Here is a 22,461-nt window from a genome sequence, read left to right on the forward strand (position 1 = left end):
TGGCAAGGGAGACACATCTATTAGTAGGTGCTTTTGATGTGTCCTAGTGAATACAAATATACAAATAGTTTAGTAATTGACCCACTTCTATGCCTCCCTCTTCCACTTTTAAGGATTCATGTGATTGGACTGGGTCCACTGGAATGATCCCAGATAATCGTTTCATTTCAAGGTCTTTAACTTAATTACACTTGCAAAGTCCCTTTTGCTATCTGAGCTAACGTATTCACAGGTTCCAGGGATTAGGAATTAGACATCTTTTGGGGACCATTATTCTGTCGACCACAGGAGGAGTGCATGCAAGATTAAAAAAACTAAACTAGCAAAATGAATGATACAGGAAGACCTGGGATCTATTCAAAGATCTTCCTTTTGAACACATTTGAAGTATATTAGTTTTATTTGTATAAAGATCATGCACACAAATTGAGGAAAACACAAATAGCCATGATCCCCCAAGTCAAATGTGCCAGTGACATTCTGAAGGACGGGTTACTTACCGAGTCAATTCAAGCATAAACATGTTACAGTCCACGATTTGACAGATGGGAGAATATCTACGAGAATGCTTATTTCAGCATCACTTAGAGGGCAGAAAGTTGCAGGCAACCTGGTTGTCTATTATTGGGAAAGTGAACAGGGAACTATCAACAGATAGTTACATATGACCAGTATAACTCAGTAATCAGGAGGAGTTATTAGATGTACTCTAGCATGGAAGGGAGGTCAAAAATCAAGGCAGTAGTGAAGACAGGAACAGAATGAGCTAATGCAATACTATTTACGTAAGTCATATATATGCCATGCATATATTTTGCAAGAGCATATATAAGCAAAGTTATATAAAATATATACATGCATAGATTTATAGTGGGGGGTACACTAAAGTTGGGAATGATAAGAAATAAAATCAATTTTTAAAAGAGAAAAAATTCTAGTGTTATCAAGCTTCTGAATTTTTTTCACTGTGCCTTCTGTTGTATACATATTTTAAGTAGTTGGGATCATGCTATTTACAGTTCGATGTTTTGCATTTTAAAATTCTTAATACTAAATCATGAACAGCTCTCTATATTTGATAGCATTCTGATTATTTCCTCAGAACAGATTCCTAGAAATGGAATTATTGTGTCAAATAGTAAAAATATTTTAAATGCTCTTAATTTAAAATAACACTATATGAAAATGTCCAAATCACAGTACTATGAGCATAATCATTATGATCCATTTTAATGTAAAGGTTAAAAGAATTACAATATTGTTGCATGAATATCCTTGAACTATTGAATCTGACCCTTTTTATATACAGTTGATTTTCATTATTCACAGTAGTTATGTCCTATAAAGTCACTGTGAACACTGGATTATTGAAAACTCAATTATTGCCATTTTGTTTATTTGAAAAATAAATGTTACATTTATTTTTCAAAAATGTTGATCTATTAGTATCTATGTTATCTTCCAATTGAATTCAGGATTATTTTAGAAGGTTATTAAAATCTTATTTATATATTATTGGGGTTACTCAATCTACAGATTTATTGATAATTTCAGTTTTCATACAGAAAACTGTACTCAGGACCTGAACCCAAACACTTGACCAAAAGGACCTAGTACATATCTGCAGAGGTCTCCATCCAAGAACAGAATGTCCATTATTCTCATTGCACATACTCCAAAATCGACCACATGATCAGACATAAAACAATACTTACCAATTTTAAAAACACCAAAATCATACCAACCACACTCAGACCACACTTAAAAATAGAAATCCTTAATATGAAAAGTCACTCAAAACCATACTATTACATGGAAATTAAACAACCTACTCCTGAATGACTTTAGGGTAAACAATGAAATTAAGGCAGAAATCAAGAAATTCTTTGAAAGTAATTAGAACAAAGATACAACATACCAGAATCTCTGGAACACAGCCAACGCAGTGTTGAAAGGGATGTTTATAGCTCTAAACACCCACATCAAAAAGTTAGAAAGATCTCAAATTAACAACCTAACATCACAGCTAGAGCTAGAGAAGAGCAAACCAATCCCAAACTAGCAGAAGACAATAACCAAAATCAGAGATGAACTGATAAAAGTTGAGACACGAAAAATCATATATAAGATCAACAAATCCATGAGTTGTTTCTTTCAAAGCATTAACAAGACCACTAACTAGACTAATAAAAACAAGAGAGAAGATCCAAATAAACACAAATCGAAATGGCAAAGAGGATGTTACCACTGACCCCACACAAATACAATAAGCCATTAGATACTATGATGAACACCTCTATGTATACAAACTAGAAAATCTAGAAGAAATGGACAAATTCCTGGACATATACATCCTCTCAAGACTGAACTAGGAAGAAACTGAATCTATGAACAGACCAATAGTTAGTTCCGAAATTGAATCGGTAAGAAAAAGCCTGCCAAACAAAAAAGCCCAAGACCAGAGAGATTCACAGCTGAATTCTATCAGATGTATAAAAAAGAGCTGGTACAATTCCTACTGAAACTATTCCAAAAAAATTGAGGAGGAGGGACTCCTCCCCAACTCATTCTATGAGGCCGCCATCATCCTGATACCAAACCTTTCTAATGTGCACTTTGCTTCTGGGTTCCATATTCTGGTATCCCAGGAATGCAGTGAGGTTGACTCTGTTTAGCAACCCAGGCTCTCAAAGTCTCATAAGCAGCCATTTTTAGCTCTTTGCCACAGAGACTACTTCTAATGCTCCTTACTATGACTTTGCTTTAGCCTATGAAGTCTGTTCTTTTTGCCTACATTATTTTCAGATGGAGAATTGTTTCAAGTAAACTTCCAATTTTCTTTATTTTGTACCCCTGGGGCTAACAAGCACTAACACTTCTGCCTTGCTCTTGTATCTTTCTGAAAGTTTCTGCCTTGAATATTAGTATACTGCCTTGAGTAGCATTTCCTTTTGCTACAACTTTATCTGTAATATTTCAATTTATATTGCTGATCTCCTGGTCTTATCAGAAAAGCTAACTAGAATGTATAACCTATTCCTTAAATTGAGTATTTTTCCTTCTAACACACATAGGGCTAACATCGTTTGTTATATATTTCTTCCTTTTGCCTGTATCTAATCCCTTCCTGAGCCATTTGTTTTCTTAATGTAATCTCCTAACTATATTTTATGTCATCTGCCATAATGAAGATTATCTGTAAGTTCTGGGAATATTAAAATGTCAACTCTTCAAAGGAACGTTTTCCACTATCAGTTTTCCATGTTTGATAAGCTCACCTAAGTAAGTTGCCAGATTTAGCAAATAAAAATACAATCCGGGATGCCCAGTTAAATTTGAATTTTAGATAAACAATTTTTTGACTATTTTATGAAGTCCACTTCAGTTTAGCCTCTGAAAACCATGTCAGGGCTTAAGTGACAAATCCAGGGCCAAATTGAACACTGCTGGGCAGGAGTATGGTGGTGACTTTGGCAGTCAGGCCACATGAATTTAATGCTAGGCTCTTCTCAGTTCTCCCTCTTGGCCTTAATATCATTTTGATACAAGATCAAAAAGGGAAAATTATTTTGGATTGTTTACCTAACACTGCCTACACCTAAGTCTGGCATTAGAAAGTAGAGCTCCTGTTCTTTGACCTTATGGCACTTGGCTACCGTTGCTTTCTTGACAGAGAAACATAATGATAAACACAGGGGAAAAAAATCTAAACATGGATATTGGAGCTTCACCTGCTTTAAGGTGAGTCCCTATTATTACCCTCTCAGTTCCTCCTCCAATAGCAGCCATCCTTGTTGTGGGTTCCAAGGTCAACTCTAGCATCCTACACATTAAGGCTAAGACACCAGCGTTCGGCTAAGGCACCAGCATTCAGCTAAGAGTCTATAGGCTCAATTCTCGTCCCTTGGTTGAGCCAGCATGATCACATAGCCCAGCCATGATGTTGGCTGAGGGCCCTGTGCTCATAGACAGCTGCCACCACCTCCGGAACTCTGTGCATTTGTATAGGTCCCTTGAGTACTTTCTCAAGGACCACATAAAAAGAGATGCCCACCTGGGAATTCAGCTGTCCTAAGCTGCAGTCACCACTCAAGTAAGATGCAGCATGGTATGAGATGTTCAGTCTCTGTCAGGCTATATCCATAAAAGGCCAAATGGAGGAAATGCAAAAACCAGCTTGCTTGTTTTGAGATGGAATCTCACTCTGTCGCCAGGCTGGAGTGCAGTGGCATGATCTCAGCTCACTACATCTCCCACTGCCCAGGTTCAAGCGATTCTCCTGCCTCAGCCTCCTGAGTAGCTGGGACTACAGGCACGTGCCACCATGCCCGGCTAATTTTTTCTATTTTTAGTAGAGATGGGGTTTCACCATGCTAGCCAGGATAGTTCCTATCTCCTGACCTCGTGACCCACCCGCCTCAGCCTCCCAAAGTGCTGGGATTACAGGTGTGAGCCACCGCGCCCAGCTGCAAAAACCAGCTTTATTGAAAACCAAAATTTCAATCTCTAAGATCATTGCGCTCTCTAAATCCCAGTCCTTTTCTACTCTTCAAGATTCACAAAATGCACTATTTAGTTATGAGGAGGTCCACCCAGTAAATAACACCCTAAGATGTGAGACAATTGAGAAATCAAAAGAATAAGGCAACAGCTGTATGTGAGCTTCCAGCGGTCAGGTTCACCACATGTGTTCACCCTTCCCCTAGAAGTATGTGCCATGTATCAGCTCACCCCAAGACTCTGTCTTGGGAACAGACACACTCCCATCTTTGTTTCACTCTGGTCTGGGTTTGAGTGATCTAGAGAATAATGTTTGAGAGATTAAATCAGTCAAGGAGAAAAACGTGTACCAATATCTGTTGCTTAGCATATAAACAAATAATTTTACCTCCATAAGGAGGAATAAACAGTGGAACAAGAAAATACAATTACACCAGGTGTGGTGGCTCCCACCTATAATCCCACCTATAATTATTTACTTTGAGAGGCTGAGGCAGGTGGATCTCTTGAGCCCAGGAGTTTGAGATCAACCCGGGCAACAAAGTGAGATCGCATTTCTACAAAAAATTTAAAAAATTAGCCAGGCGTGGTGGTGCATGCCTGTAGTCCTGGCTACTCATGAAACTGAGGATTGTTTGAGCCCAGAGAGACTGTCTTAAAGAAAAAAAAAAAAAAGACAATTCTGAGGCTTTCAATTGCTTTAGAAAACAGAGGTAAAAGATGTATTCTTCCCCTAATATCTATCAGACTAATTTATTGGTTTATTGTAAGGAATAATAAAATAATGATGGAAGGTGCTGAAATATAGTAAACACTACATTTTGTTATTACTACTATGTTATTTCATCATCATCATTTTATTCTTACTGACTGGGTGGAGAGATGTTAAGTCTGGGCAGAAGGGTAGAGAAGTGATCTGTAGTATTTAGTAAACTCATATTCATTATCTAAGCTCTCTTCTCCACTGTAAGTGTAAGAGCCTGCAAAAGAATACCAAGTTTATAGCAGAATAGTAATACTCACCTTAGCAAGTAAAATATGGATTATAACCTTGGATGTTTTTTCTTGGGAGCTATTTTTTGTGTTGCCAAGAACATCAGGGCCCCTAAAATGTAAATGGACAGAGGCTGTACTCTGACTAAGCTTTCCTATTGGAAGACAAGTTCCTGCAGGAATGCACCTGAGGAGCAGTTTCACCATCCAGTAGTTTGACTTGAGTCTGAGAAAGTGAAAATAGAAAACTCTGGAGCAGGACTGCAAACACAGGTTATCTTGGAAAAGAACCAGAGGTCAGCGCACATGGCAGCAAGAAATCAAGAACTGTTGGGAGGCTAACTGTGTTGTGTAGAATTTGGTTGTGCAAAATAAGACTTGTAAGGAAACAAAAGTAGTTTGTAGTAGGTAAACTCTAACCTGCCTTGAGTTTGCATTCAGAACTAAGGAATTTCAACTGAGACCAGATCCCAAAAACAAAAGAAGGCTCCTAAACATCAAAGTGTAGAAGAGATCAAAATGACTAGAATCTACCCCTGAAAAGATTCTCGTGGTCCATTTTCATCCCACTTTAGGTCCATTCCCATCCCACTTTAGAAAAATTCTCATGATCCATTTCCATCCCACTTTTCACACCTTCCATAAAGCAGTGTGTCATTGAAACAACTAAGCATTTTCCCCAGATCTGTTGCTATGAAACTGCTTTAATAGAGCCCATTTCAGGACTTAAGGTAGGTATTTTCAAAGTATCTATATCAAATGTAAACAAAACCTGCAGCAAATAACTTATTGCTTAAATAAAATATTAAAGCTAATGTAACATATCATGGCTTGATAAAGATACTAACTGGCCCATTTGACTTTTAGTCTTGATTTTCCTAGGACTCGAATTCTGCCTTTATAAATGAAGTGACCAGAATCAGGGATCTCTAAAGTCCATGCCAGGATCTAAACTCTGAGTTTAATATGTACACATGACTTTCCCTGCTCTCCAGATGCTCCTTCACAAAGCTTCAAGGCTCTGAGAAACAGAGGACCCTGGACAGGACCCCTGAGACATCATCCTTCTAGTTCTCATCACTGAAACCAGGACAGTAATAAGCACCCTTTCCCTAGGTGTTCCCACAGACATCTGCAAGTTCCTCTCTACCACCTGCCTCTCTCAATGCATCACAATTCAATCTAACCTCTGAGCCCCTTGTTCCATGGCCTTATGATAGTGAACCTGAGTCGTTGAGTTGCATTCCACATCCTACTGAGAGATACATTCTGAAAAGGATACAGACGGGAACTTCATACACATGTCTGTGATGGAGTCAAACAGTTTGAAGCCAACGTTCTGAGGCTTGCAAATATCTAAGCCAGAACATGTTCCCAGAACTAGAACTACAGGGATAATGTAAACTAGATCATGAATAACCCAAGAATAACGAGATATACATTTTCAGGACTTAAGTCATTCTGTAGGGATACATCCCCAAAGTGCTATCCCAATTCTACCCAACTTAAATCATTGTTCGTGTTCAGTCTGTATTTTCTTATTTGGAACTTCCCCCCCCTCTAATATTTAACACACATTTATTCTCCTTTTGTGGAGAATTTTATTAGTCAAGCATCTTTCTACATCCTCGCCTTTAAAATTTTATGATTCCTAGAATTGTTTTGTGATGGGTTCAATAAAAATTATCTGTTCTCAAGGGTGCGAAAATTTAGCTCATTATCAGCAAATGATTTTTAGTGGCCAAATGCCATGTATATTATTTGCAGACAAGGAAGGAGAAGGATATGTTCACAAGAAACATGCCATTAGAGTTTCTATAGCTGCCTATCCCCCAGGTTTCCTTTATTATGAAGTGAAACACCAACAAAAATTGCATAAAACATGAAAGTATCATTTCACAAATTATTATGAAGCCAACACACAGTGTGACAAGCAACTTTTAAAAATAGCTTCCAATGATCCCTAACTCCATGTGTTCAACCCCTTGAGTAATCCTCTCATCTTGAGTGTGAGCTAGACCTACTGACTTGCTTCTAATGAATAGAATGTCACAGAAGTGATGTGATGTCATTCTAGAATTAGATTATAAGAAATGTGACTTCCGTCTTGTATTATTCTCTCTCTAGCTCTTGTTGCATGCTTTCTCTGGTAGACAGGGCCACCTGGGGGTGGTATCTGGCCAACAGCCACCAAGGATATAAATCTTCAATAATTACTATACAAACTTGGAAGTGGATCCTGTCCCAGTTGAACCTTGAGATAACTGCAACCCCCGGCAACACCTTGATTTCGGCCTCGTAAGAAACCCCAGGCAAACACCTTGTTTGCAGCCTGTGAAAGACCCTGAAGCAGGAGACTCAGTCTGTGCCTGGGTTTCTGACTCACCGAAACTATAAGATGAAAAATTTGTGTCATTTTAAGCCATTAAGTTTTGGAATAACTTGTTATACAGCAATAGACAATTAATGCACCAACTAACCAGAAGCAAGTCAAGAAATAGGACCAGGCAGCACCCCAAAAGCCCCATCTTTGTTCCTTAAGCCTCCATATCCCTTCCAGAGACAATCACCATCTCCACTTATGAAATAATCACTTCTATTATTGTTTTCTTGATACCTACTTATGCGTGCATTCCCAAATAATTTTATTTGGTTAGGTTTTGGAATGTTCTTTGAATATTACTGTTATCACTTTTAACTTTTGTTTCTTTTGGTCAACATTATGTTTTCCAGATAAATTCAAGTTGTTGTATGTACCTAAGATTTATTCATTTTCATTGCTCTGTAATTTTCTTCTGTGTGAATGTAACACAACCTTTTACCCATCCTACCCTTGGACATTTGGATCGTTTTCGGCTAAGGGCTATTACAACAATGATGTTATCAAGATTGATGTGCATGTGTAAGTATCCTAATGCACCTGTTCACACATCTAGTTATTTGTGGAATGGCCAGGTTATAGGATGTGCTTATCTTCTGGGTATTATAAAATGCCATAGGCTTTCTGTTTTCTGTAGTAGTAGTATCAATATCAGAGTGAATATAGAGGGTGCAAGAGAGGAAAAGGAGAATGGGAGGAGCTAGTTATATTTTCTGGTAATGAAACTCAGTTTGGTTAAAAAAACAACTTTTTTCTGTTTTGTTTCATGGATTGGCATTTTTTTAAAAACTGCCTGTTATTAGGCCTCCAAATTATAGCAGCACCTCCTATAACTGGACTGCCTCCATCAGTTGAGAGGTTCAAATCTATTGATGTTTACTGGATTTATTTATTTAGTCTGTTGCAATTTAAACACTTCAGGCCCAAGGCACAAAAGTATATAATCTCTAATTTTTGTAATCCTACCTAAATGTTATACAAGCATCTTGTTTTAGGGATTTGTCTAAAATCAAGGAAAACTCATGTCTCTGGCTTTGTTCACAATTTAATTTCCTTAATTGTGATGAAATACAAAGTTTAGGACACTATGAAAGATACCTACCAAAGATTTTGAGATATCCTTTTATTCTTTGTCAAACACGCCCAAAATAGCACTTTCCTCTCTGCTCATTGCCTACAGTTAAGTGTAGTCTAAGCAATCCAGGTCTCTGATTCAATGCTGCAAGAAATGTCAATGTGTGGGAAATGTGATATGCTGGTGCAGGGTTGCCCTTACACTATTTTATAACGTTTTCCATAGCAGAAACTATATCTACTCACAGCCTCTTCCAGTGTTGGTTTAATCCCATCAGGCCTCTTGCAGGTGAATCCCAGCAAAGTTCAGACCTTCATTTCTAATTAGGATAAATATGGTAAAGGCTAAGTCACTTTGACAAAAAGACCCAAAAGTGTAGTGGTTTGTTCATACAAAAAAAAGGAGTCTAAGTTGACAGGGTAGCTCTTCCCCAGATGGCCATCCAGGGATACGGGTTTCTTCCTTCTTATTGCCCCACCATGCCATAGAGTGTGTCTATTTCTGCATGTTTCAAAATGAATCAAAGGCATATCCATGCTCGAGCTCTCAGAGAAAGAAAAGAAAGAGTCAAGGGCAGAAACTTCCTTTTAACCAAGTGAAACTGAAGTTGGAAAGTATGTAATTGTAAGAGCTCTACAGTTTACTTGAAGGAGTACACTACCGAATATTTAAGAAAGAAATTATATCAATCTTTAAAGTCTTCCAGAAAAAAAGAACAGGAGTAACACTTTCCAACACATTTCTGCACTAACCTGAAACCAAAAGTAAACAAATAAAGCCATCCAAGTCAGAAATCGAGAAGTAGAATTTGCTGTTTGCAGATGACATGATCTCATACATCAAAAACCCTAAAAACTCCAAAAAAAAAAAAACTGTTAAAAATGAATTCAGCAAAATCAACATACCAAAATCAGTGATATTTCCATATACTAACAAATTACCTGATAAGGAAATCAAGAAAATCTCATTTATAATAGTGTCAAAAATTTTGTAAATACTTAGGAATAAACTTAACCAAGGGGGTAAAGACATACCCACTGAAAATTCTAAAATGCTGATAAAAAAGTAAAGCAGACACAAATAAGTGGAAAGACATGCTATGTTCATAAATTGGAAGAATTATTGCTAAAATGTTCATACAACCAAAGCAATTTACAAATTCAATGCAATTCCCATTAAAATTCCAATGACATTTTTCACCTAAATAAAAAAGATCCGGAAGTCCGTATGGAACCACAAAATTTTCCTGAATAGCCAAAGAAATCTTGAGCAAGAACAAAGCTAGAGGCATATTTTTCCAGTTTCAAAATATATTATGAAGTTACAGTAATCAGAAGTGTAAGGTTCTGGCATCAAAACAGATACATCAACCAAATGGAACAGAATAGAAAGCCCAGAAGTAAATCTATTCCCCTACAGTCATCTGATCTTCCACAGGGTGTCAAAAATACACACTGGGGAAAGAATAGTCTTTTCAAGGAACAGCATTAGGAAAACTGGATATCCACATGCAGAAGAATAAAATTGGACTTTTATTATACACCATACAAAAACATTAATTCAAAATGGATTAAAGAATTAAATGTAAGAGCTGAAACCATAAAGCTTCTGGAAAGAGAAAGCTGGCCAGGCCCGGTGGCTCACGCCTATAATCCCAGCACTTTGGGAGGCTGAGATGGATAGATCACGAGGTCAAGAGTTTGACACCAGCCTGGCCAAAATGGTGAAACCCCGTCTCTCCTAAAAACACAAAAATTAGCAGGGCATAGTGGTGCAAGCCTTTAGTCCCAGCTTGTCGGGAGGCTGAGGCAGAAGAATTGCTTGAACCCGGGAGGCGAAGGTTGCAGTGAGCCAAGATCACGTCACTACACTCCAGCCTGGGTGACAAAGCAAGACCCTGTCAAAAAAAAAAAAAAAAAAAGCTTCTTGATATTATTCTGCCTTCACAGTGACTTCTTGGATATGACGCCAAAGACACAGGCAACAAGAGCAAAAATAGATTAGTGGGTTAATATCCAAAATACATAAGGAATGCCTACAACTCAATAGCAAAAAAAAAAAAAAAAAAAAAAATACTGATTAAGAAATGGGCAAAGTACCAAATAGACATTTACCAAAGAAGACACAAAAATGCCCAAGAGGTAGATGAGCAGGTACTCAACATTGCCATTCCTCAGAGAAACCCAAACAAAACCACAATGAGGCAGAACCTCACTGAGTGATATGATAGGATGGCTTAAAAAAAACACACACACAAACGAGGTAACAAATGTTGGTAATTATGTGAAGAAATGGAAAGCTTGCACACTGTTGGTGAGAATAAAAAATTGATACAGCCACTAAGGGAAACTGTATGAAAATTTCTTAAAACATTCAAAATAGAACTACCAAATGACCTAGCAATCCTATTTCGGGTATAAATCCAAAAAAAGTGAGATCAGGATTTCAGGAAGATATCTGTACTCCCATGTTCGTTGTACTGTTATCAAAATAGCTTAGACATGGAAGCATGAATATAAATGTTCATCAATGGATGAATAAAGAAAATGTGGTACATACATACAATGGAATACTACTCTGCCTTAAAATGAAATCCTACCATTTGTGAGCTATACAACATAGATGAACTTGAGGGTCATTATGTTAAGTAAAATAAGGCAGGCACAGAAGGCCAAGTACTACAAGAGAGTGGGTCAGTGGTTGTCAGGTATTAAGGGTCAGGAGAGGGCTTCAGAACAAAGGGGCAAAATGAGGGAGATTTTTCGAATCATGAACAGATCTTTATCTTGATTGTGAGCTTGGTTACATGACTACGTATCTGTCAAAACTGACAGCTCTAAAAAGATTGGATTTTTTGTATATGTAAATTTAAAAATAAAAAACAATATTTTTAAACTACTGGCATGGCCACATGGACATGCACCAGCTGAGTAAGACACTGCCCACAATAAAATCTTTTAAATGATCAAACTATGTTTCTAAGACTTTTATTTGTTCAGTAAAGCACTTAGCTTTTTTGTTTTGTTTTGTTTTTGAGACAGAGTTTCACTCTTGTTGCCCAGGCTGGAGTGCAATGGCGCGATCTCGGCTCACGGCAACTTCTGCCTCCCAGGTTTAAGCGATTCTCCTGCCTCAGCCTTCTGAGTAGCTGGGATTACAGGCATGCACCCCTATGCCCAGCTAATTTTGTATTTTAAGTACAGATAGGATTTCTCCATGTTGACCAGGATGGTCTCGAACTCTCGACCTCAGGTGATCCACCTGCCTCGGCCTCCCAAAGTGCTGGGATTACAAGCGTGAGAGGACTTAGCTTCTTAACTGGCTTGTTCTCTTTGAGGCCTTGACAATTTTAGGAGAAATTTTAGAAATGAATTGAGCTCCTCACCAGAGAAATACAAAGCACTACCTCAACACAAACCTCCTGGGTGATAACCCCTTAGGTAGAACCAAGGGTGTTGATGGAAATCCTAAGTTAAATCTTTAGGAAGACCCACAGTGCCTGCATTGACTGTAAAAGTAACATCTCTTGTCCCTAGACATTCAAAGACGCATGGCTTTTCTCTTTGCAGAGAGCAAATATGGGGTAGGGGATTGGGGGGATGCTGGGGAAAATGGAACCTCATCTATCTTTTAATCTTAATTTCCTGCCTTTCACACTTACCCTTTGGAGACCAGAATCTCTGGACAAGTTTACACTCTCAGTAGGCTGACCTTATGACTTTCAATGCGAAGGTGAATTTTGCAAAGGTAGAAGGTTAAATCTGAAATAGCATTGTGGGTAATGCAGTGGTTTATATAGAGCCTTAAAATTCCTTAACAATGAAGGCTGCATCTAGGAAAATCTGTCACATAATATGTGTGGTTTATCTTGCCCCTTCCCCACCCTACCCCTCTGGCTTTTTTTTTTTTTTTGCTATGCACAGAACCTTTCTCCTCCAAGCCCTGACAGTGCTCCACTTTGGAAACCAATTCTCGTACATATCAGTACTCGTTTAAATCAATGTATTACCTACCCCAAAGGCACGCTTGTTTTAGAACAATTACAAATGTCAGATATATGATGCCTGTGAAGCATCTAAGCTGGTGAGAGAAGTTTAAGAAATTGGGGAATGCTCGCATGGGTGTGGGCATTATAAACAACTGCACATGGACATTTTTACTTAAAAATGAGGACAGCCCCATTAAGTACTCCTACGCAACTAGCAGAAAGTTTCAAACATCAGAGAATTTCCCAGCCATGCAATGGCTGTTTGGGAAGCAATTTGCCAGATGTCTATGAGAGTTAACACACTCTAGGTCCCTATGCAATCAGGCCCCTAGTTAACAGCTTCACGGCCATTAAAAATTCACAATTAGTTGTCTAGTGCAATATCTGTTATCCAGAAATGGTCCCTATGTGACATTAGAAAGGAGAACAATAAGAACCCTGGCACATAGTGATAATGTATTCAAAAATCTTATCTTCAGTTTTAAGACTTCCAAGTAGATGAAATGGTTCCCCATCATCAAGTTGCCATTGATCTTTTTTTTTTTTTTTTTTTTTTTTTACTGCAATTACTGGTCAGAATTTTTTTCATTAGAAACAAGTCAGAAATCACTGAGCAAATAAGTAAACACTAAGAATGCTGTGGTTCTTTAGAACTTTAAAAAAAGCAAATTAGGCTTCTGGAACATCTCTGAGCCTGCTCTGCACCGTCTCCTTCCAAGAAGCAAAATAAATAAAAGCAAAATATTCACTGTCTGGAAAAGAGATTACTAGTGAGGCATATGACAAGGATCAGTGTTGGAAGGGACTGCATATTTTAATTATGTAGACAAATGGCTTGGTAGTGAGAGCAAGATTTGCAGATTACATTAAACAGTGAGGGAGGTATGGCACAGTAAATAATAAGGTGCCCAAATGCCAAGCAGCAGCTGAGGATTTACATTGTGTGCTATATGTGAGCTCAGAAGATGGAAAATGCAGATAAGTGTAAACAAATGTCAAATAATATACCCAGTGGCCAAGAAATATAGAAAGTGAATTCAAGATCAGGGAAACCATGCTGCGGCATAATGATCAGGACAGGAAGGAAACACAGGCTTGTCACACCCAAGACGAGCTTCTAGGAAACCCAGAAATATTTCTGAGAAGATGAGGATGGAAGAGAAAACCCACTGCAACTTGTACACAAACACCCACTTAATACCTTCCAAGCATAAAGGCACTGGCTTCTTCGTGTAATTCATCTGTGATCTGTGGATAACCTGCTAGCTGGTATTAAAGGAATAGTGAGGTGTAGAGGCTGGCTTTAGTTAGTGCTAACTCTGCCACTGGCCAGCTGGTCAACCCTCATCAAGTCTCTTTATATCCCTGAGCCTCAGTGATGTTCCTCATACCTATTTAAGGACCTTTTAGCCAACTTTTATTACAAATTGTCACAGGTTAGCTTTGTCAGGGCTGAAACCCCTCTTTGTTGAGGTGGTCCAAGCATCTGCCAGGGCCTGGGCATTCTGAGGACTTGGCACACATTTCAACTTAGCAACCTTTTCTACATGAATGCTTGAATCCTTTGGGACACATGAACTTTCATAATTTAGTTCGTTCCTTGTTAAAATTTAGTTTGTCTTTTCATTTTCAAATAAAAATCTAGACGTAAAGGAAAAACCTGAAGAATTCAAGAGGAAAAAAATTGATCTTAACTGCCTGGATTTTTTTGGCAAAGTATCTCAGAGTTCAGAATCATTTAAAAGCCACGTATTTGAAATTCCTGCTTGGAGGGCAAAGTGCACTGGTGTTACAGTTTCCAAGTATTTTCACATTTATTATTTTAATCTTCAACAACAATCCTTTAAGAATGATGATGAACATACCGCCCAATTTATAGAAGAGAAAAAATCAAGACTCAGAAAAATTAAGTGACTTACATGAGGTCAAATGGTCATGTTCTTTAATTATGCAAATATTTCAGATAAAATTGATAAAAATGAGGAGTCTCTAACACAGCTTAAATAGATTTTATTCTTTATATGACACAAATTAATTCCTTAGAGTAGTTGCTATGGACCAATGAACCAGTCATATACCCTCCATGTGGATCCTGGCTTCCTCACATTTAATATGTTGGATGACTTTTGGCAAATTACTTAAGTTTTCTAATGTTTAGTTGTCAGTTCTGTAAAACAGCAATAATTTCTACTTCATAGCATTATTGTAAACATAAAATGAAATCACACATTTAAAGTAATCAGCAAGTACTAAGTACTCAAACTCAGCTAGTAAGAACAAGATCTTCTAAGATGGGCTACAAAAAGCCTGAATTATACATTATAACACTTGTAAAACGGGCTCAAAAGCAGTATTAGAGGAATTGTAAAAAGGCAATGTTGACAGAACAAAGCAGGATATACAACTCAACATTCAACATTAATTTGTTTATAAAAAATAAAAATATTTGATAAAATGATTGCAAAGACACTTCAAAGTATTTGCAGCATTCACTTTTTTGTGTGATGAAATTATTAATATATTGATGAATACTGACACTATTTCACTGGCCTTGCCAGAAACGAGCCTTTTGGTGAATCATCTTGTTTACTTAACCAATGAAAATTCTGTACAACAGGGAATGAGCTAATCTAGCCTGAGCATTGCTTAAAGGACGTGTGCTGAATTAGTGAACTCCACAAAGAGCTTTGCACTACAAGAATACTGTCCTACTCAAGTGGGTTCTTCATTAGCTTGTAGCCTATTAGTACTTCTGTCATGTTCAGACATACAAAAACAAGAAATCAGAACCTGAGATCTAAAACATAGCTTTAACAGCACCTCATAGGACTCCCACAATGTATGCTTGAAAAAAATACAAGCCCAGAGCAGTTATGTGACAGGCCAAAGTCAAGCATCTGGCTGTAAGCACAGCCTGGTTAAGAGTCTAAGTCTTGCCATTTACAGACCCCTGATTTCCCCTCGACATTCTGATGTCAAAGTGGAAGTATGACGACGTATCTGGCCAAAACTGCCTTAACCGTATGTTAATGAGAGAAAGAATATAGGTTTCGCCTAAGTATCAAAAACAAGGTAGTGAAATTCAGAATAATTTCAACACATCATCAAGGTTGCTTTTCTTGGCTGTTCAAATGGAAACAAAATACAGTACCGAAAAAACAAAACAAAACAAAAAAATCAAAAAGCAAAATCTCTTATAATGCAGTTTTTACACAGATAATAGTTTTGTTCTTATCTTTGAAGGTCACAAATATTCATAGTGCTATTCAGTCACCAGTAAAAGGTAATGCAAAGAAGACAAATATTGTTTCATGTAACAATTACATTTTACTGAAGGGCAAAGTAATATGACTTGCATAATCTCAGAATTTTTTTAATTACAAAGGAAAAGACCCCAAATCCCCTTTTCATGAACTCTTCAAATAATAAAAGATAGGCTCACAAGCCAAAGGCAGCAGAATAATTAAGATTCATGACTATAAAGAGCTAAGAAGGAAGCTGGGCTTTCACAGTGAGAACTAATAATGTAATCATGAAAAAATACGAACAGTGCCCTGGGAGAGAGAGAGGACTGAGACCTAAGAGTAAGGCTGTCTTCCTGTGGGTTTCATGTGCAGAGCCCACACGCCACTACAGATTGTCATGCTGCTGAGAGGAAAGGTGCACTTTGCATTTAAAGAGTAACCCCAGTTCTGAAATTTGAGCGGCAGTTAAGAATAACTTCTAGGAAGGTTACTTTGGCATCTTGCTTTTCTTCCCAAAAAGAACCTGTCTTTTCCATTTCCAAATTCTCTACCCAAGGCTGCTCTTTAGTCTTAGAAATCTACATATTGAGATTTGCATCAATTGCATTCAAAGTGAGTCTTTCTTTCCTACCTTGATAGCAAGCCACATTCATGCAGTTGATGTGGTCACCCAGTAATTCACCTCTTCAAAGCACACGAAAATTCTTAAGGAATAAAAGACATAACTTGGAAGATGATGAGGAATAGTAACTGCAAAGTATACAAGTTGTATGACTTGGCAGCATAAATAAAAATTGAGAGAAACAGGCCTAAGAATGTATTTTACACATAAAAAATCTGTAATTGCCTTTTGTGCAAGATTATTAAAGGCAAAAAAAAAAAAAAGACCATTTACAAAGCAATTAGGTGTTATCCTGGGGAAAATGTAACGTTAAAAAGAAGATTACAGTCAATCGTTCAAAGCCTTTTCTTGTGCCCTGTAGGGTCCTTTGCTTTAAATGTGCAATTGAGGAGTTGACCTACTAGGGATATCTGATGAGGTTCTACAAGCCAAGCTGCTGATGGCAGGGGATAGCTTCATTACAGTGTGATAACAGCCTAATTCTGCTGCTTATTACAGACCTGAAGTGCCCCCAAATATAATTGGATATTTTTCCCCATCTGAATTCCAACATCATTGCTAGTCACTGACAAGTGACAAATAGAGGACACACTCAGCATTGCACAGAAATTCCAAGGACACGACACTAAATTAAGGAAAATGGATTCTAAATATGAACAGTCAGGGAAGGTAAAGAGAGATGAACAGCAGAGACTTTCCCTCACATTAACCTTGCAATCACCTCTTGTTTTCCTTAGTGCACTCTTACTCAGCTGAAGCCTCTCATTCTATAGTTTTCTCACATTTGAGCCACTAAATAAAAATCAGGGGCTAATGATTCAGAATACTAATATGGTTCACCTGGAACCTTTCAACTGGGAACTCTAGTCATGAATTCCACCTCCCAAAAAGGACATTGTGCTTGGTATTCTTATTCCCAGGAGTATGTGTTGGAATTTTACATTGAACTATTCATTTTAGATTATCATTGCAAAGATCAGTGTGTAAAGGGGACTCTAATAGATTTGTCAGCACAGGCCATGCTACAATTAATAACGAAGAGCTTTTTAGAACACTGATGAAGGTCAAATATCAGACTGCTTGAATTTGAATACTACCTAGCTTTGCGAGCTAGGTGACCTTCAGCAACTTCCCAGCTTCTTTTTTGGATGGAGTCTCGCTCTGTAACCCAGTGTCTCAATCTTGGCTCACGGCAACCTCCACCTCCTGGGCTGAAGCAATTCTCCTGCCCCAGCCTTCCGAGGAGCTCGGATTACAGGTGCCCACCACCATGCCTGACTAATTTTTGTATTTTTAGTACAAACGGGGTTTCACCATGTTGGCCAGGCTGGTCTCGAACTCCTGACCCCAGGTGATCCACCCGCCTCAGCCTCCCAAAGTACTGGGATTACAGGCATGTGCCCCCACACCCAGCCCTTCCTGGCTTCTTAAAACTCCAGTGTTTTCATCTCTAAAATGGGCATAATAACAGTACATGTTAGCAATGATTCAGTGAGATAATCTCTTAACAGCTTAGCACTGTACAAAACACATTGTCACCAAATGTTAGCTTATGTTAGGAAAGTGTTAAAGAGAAAATGAGCAGAGAACTAAGGTCTGTTTTTCTTAAGGGATATCCTTTAAAAAATGACAAAATTGTAATACATTTAAAACCTCTCGAGTAGAGATTCTCAAACTCTAGCATTCATGAGAATCACCTGGAGAGCTTGTTGAATTTTTACCCACCCCCACATCCTGGCAGTGTCTGATTCAATAGGTATGGGGTAGAGGGCTGAGAATTTGCATTTCTAACAAGCTCCTAGGTGATGTGGATGCTGCTGGCCAGAAGACTACATACTGAGAGCTGCTGCTATAGCAAAAGGAGAGCGAGCTGATTAACTGGGCACTCACGACGTGTCAGCCACTATGTACCTATGGCATTTACTTCAGTGAAAAGCACTCATCTTTCTATCCAGATATAAAAGCCACATTTCTAAGCCAGTCATGAATATTGCCATTCAGTTCTAAAAGGTTGACAAGTACTAAGACATTCTCCTAGGCAAAAAAAATATATTTGCACTTACATACATATGATTGGAATCAATTCTGGTCACACTACTTAATAAACAGATTTTTGTATCTATTAATATGCTTTGGTCGGTGAATAATGTACTCTGCCCTACCCTCCAAGATTTATATGCCAAAGGATTTGTCATACCAAAATAAAAAGAACACAGGGGAATGAAGTGATGGGTCAGAAAATTAAGTTCATAATAAAAGTATCATTTTTTGAGATTCCTTATTCTGGCATTAATCCAAATTTCAGTATCAGTAACTATCATTAGTTATAAGTAAATTTTTAATAAGAATTGTATAATATATTCTAATTACTCTTTTTGCTATCATTATCAGCACTTTAAAAATAAAATATGCATAATAAAATAACACCACAAAATAAACTGAAAATGTGTTTAAAATTCTCCATGAGCACTTGGAGTGGAATTTTTTTTACAACTAGTTTAAAATGGAAATAAGAAAAAAGACTATTTTAAACCCTTGAAACTTCACATTCAAGATAAATAATAAGGACATTTCTATCTACTTCTCCCTTTTACTTAAATTATTATTCAGGGCATAATCTTTAAAGCCACTCAAATCAATAAATGCTACACAAAAGCCTGGTATAGGAACAGGGCAACCTCATCAATGCCAGCTTCATAGTACAATAACATTCTATCTTATTGAATGTTAAGGTGTAAAATACAAATTAAATATGGCAATATAAGGAGTAATTCCACTTTTGTCTTCTTAGAATGCATTTCTTGACTATAGTCAATTTGACCTTCATAGCCAGGACCAAGTGAAGCAAGTTTTAAAATAAGTGGATAATGGAAAACAAGCCTTTATTTGGTGAATTTTAATATATTCTGCTTACAAATCACTAGTAAATAACTTTTAGAGCAAAGCTTCTTACAAAATGCTTTAGTCTTATTATCATTCAAATAATCAACTGCATATTCCTACTAGTTATTGGTACCTATGCCTATTGGATTTCTCCATTTTTCTTTCATCTTTATCTTGGATCTTGATCTTCTTGAATCTTAGCCAAGAACATGCTCAAAGAACTCTAAACTCAAAGAAAATTCAACGCGTGATTTAAGAGGAAAGCCTTTCATTTTCATTTTGTTTCATTGTAAACAAATTCCTTTGACTATTTGAGATTTTTTTCTAACAGAAATAAATGAAATTTGGAGAAAAGTATTTTGGTGGTAGTTTGAGCATTTTCCTTTAACCAAAGCAAAAACCAGAGTTTGTTTTGCTTTTGAAAATAGACATCTATAGATAATTCTTCTATAGTGTAAAGCAAAGTCTAATTTTCATGAAATTCTATTTGTTAGTCAAATTATCCCATTCAGCCCTTTGGACATAGGTATTTTCTAGAAGCTAAGATTGAGACATAAGGAAAAGAATGTGATTAATGAAGATTTGCTGAAGAAGGAATTCCAGACACATCCAATGACTGTTCAACAGTGGTGGAAGTCACACTCCCTATAGAAATAGCTCTTTACCATGCTGTTTAATACCAGATGCCACATATGAGTAAACTTTGGGAAGATGCACTAATTTCAAGCCCCTTTTGCCTAAGTAACTGTCATTAATTGAGCTCCTTCTATCTGCTAGCCATTGTACTGGAGACACAAGAAAAAAGACATTGCTCATCCCATCTCCCCTTTCTGACACAAACAAACACACACACACACACACACACACACACACACACTTTCTCTCTCTCAACCTCCCATACAGAGGGTTTGCAATCCCCCGGGAGAGAAAAGCTACATACACTGTCCTTTTCCTTTAGTTTCCATCATCTGCTTTTGTACTGGAATTCTGCTTGTGTGCTCTAGCCACAATGGAACTCTTTTAGGTCTTTGAAGGTATCACGCTACTTCCTATCCCAAAGCCTGAGCATACTCTTCCCTCTCACTTGGGAAACTCTGTCTGCCTTTACCATGGTACACACTGTTCATTCTTCAGGTGTCACATTAAACACTGCTTTCTCAGCAAAGCCATCTCTAATCCCCGATAAGATGTCCTCAAAGCTCTGAGATACTTGCCTTGTAGCATGCATCACAGTAGGTAACCATGTATTTGTGGAAATTTCTGGTGCACATCCATCTTCTCTACTTGTCAACAGCAACATCAAATGGGCTTGCTTATCACGTGCCATGCTAAGTGTTTGGAATACAATAATGAAGACGGAGTTTCTATTCCATGCAACTATATGCTAATGTTAGATGTAATCATCTAATAAAGATTGTAATAAATATTAAGAGACAAATAAGCAAGATTTTATCATTGTAATGTTAAAGGACTGCTTTAAATAATGGGAAGCTGATGCATCAGGAATGAGATGGTGCCAACAAAAAATGTGCACCAGGCACAGGAAGAGCCAGTGCAAAAGGCCGGGAAGAGCCGCTTCTGGTGAAAAGCATCAGAGGAGGATAAAAGAGCTGGAACTTAGCAAGCAATGGTGAGAGAACTATGAAAGAGGGATGAGAAGGCAAAGTAGGCAATAGACCTTATAGATCTCCACAGTCGAGGAAAGAATTTAATTCTAAACCAACGGAAAGAGTGAGATTTTGGTACAACCTAGTAAGTAGTAACACAAGAACAAGTAGTTCTGCTTAAAGAAAGAAAGAATGGTAAAGTACAAAGAGCATCAGAAGTGATATATTGAGCCATACCTTAAAGGAAACTTCCCAAGAGAAAAAGGAAAGTTTATTAAATCTATACACTTGGTCTTTGCAACAGATTTCACAGAAAATTGTATTGAGAAGCGAATGCCCTTTGAAACAAACTCTTAGTGCCCCCATAAAATAATATCAAAGGCTGCTATGAGCAAAAATAAATATTAGGTTGGTGCAAAAGCAACTGTGCCAACCTACACAAAGTGTCAGCCCAAGTCAAAAGTTTGTTCACTTGTCTAGATCAAGGAACGGCCAGCAAAATGTTTAGGATATTGCTGGGCTACACACACAGCTGCAGAAAGTCAGACCAAGGATGCAGTCGCAAGCTTGGGAATTCTTGGGGCAGGAAAAGGAGATGAACTATGCAAGACACCGGATGCCTGCTTCTAGAGTCCTCTGCTCAAGGAATATCAAAGTTTACACTTTCCGTTCACTGCAGAAAAGTGAGGTGTTCTAATAATCATCAGGCAAAACCTACAATTGTTCTCAGGTTATGTGACTATATTTAAAAAGCCACCCAACTAATGGAACACAAACAAAAAGCTACTATTTTCTGACCCACCCTACACTGTACCCAAGTAATCTGTTTCAGACAGGTCATTCCTTGCAGGTAAGATCAGTATTCGCACACACTGTCCAAAAGCAAATCAGGCCAGTAAACTGTAAATTCTTTGAGAGCAGGGACCATGTGGATTTGCTCATTAACTTGGCATAATGTTTAGCTCATAGTAGAGGCTCAATTAACATTTGAATGAAATAATACACACCTGATAAAAATAACACTATCACAAATAAGCATAAATGATACCTAGCATGGTAGTTGAGGAGAAATATTACTTCCCACCAGGGTGCTCAGGAAAACTAGCCACAGTAAAAGAGATTTGAGCTAGATATTGTAGGATCACAATTATGATAAAAATGACTATGA

The 22,461-nt window shown here is 37.7% G+C and overlaps 1 pseudogene; it reads left to right on the forward strand.

The window, feature by feature from the left end:
- The first annotated feature begins 3,712 nt into the window (after positions 1-3,712).
- Positions 3,713-22,461, forward strand: part of LOC100988385 (interferon-stimulated 20 kDa exonuclease-like 2) — a 30,794-nt pseudogene continuing 12,045 nt past the window's right edge.

Source organism: Pan paniscus, chromosome 5 (assembly GCF_029289425.2).
Source record: "Pan paniscus chromosome 5, NHGRI_mPanPan1-v2.0_pri, whole genome shotgun sequence".
In the NCBI taxonomy this organism is placed as follows: domain Eukaryota; kingdom Metazoa; phylum Chordata; class Mammalia; order Primates; family Hominidae; genus Pan; species Pan paniscus.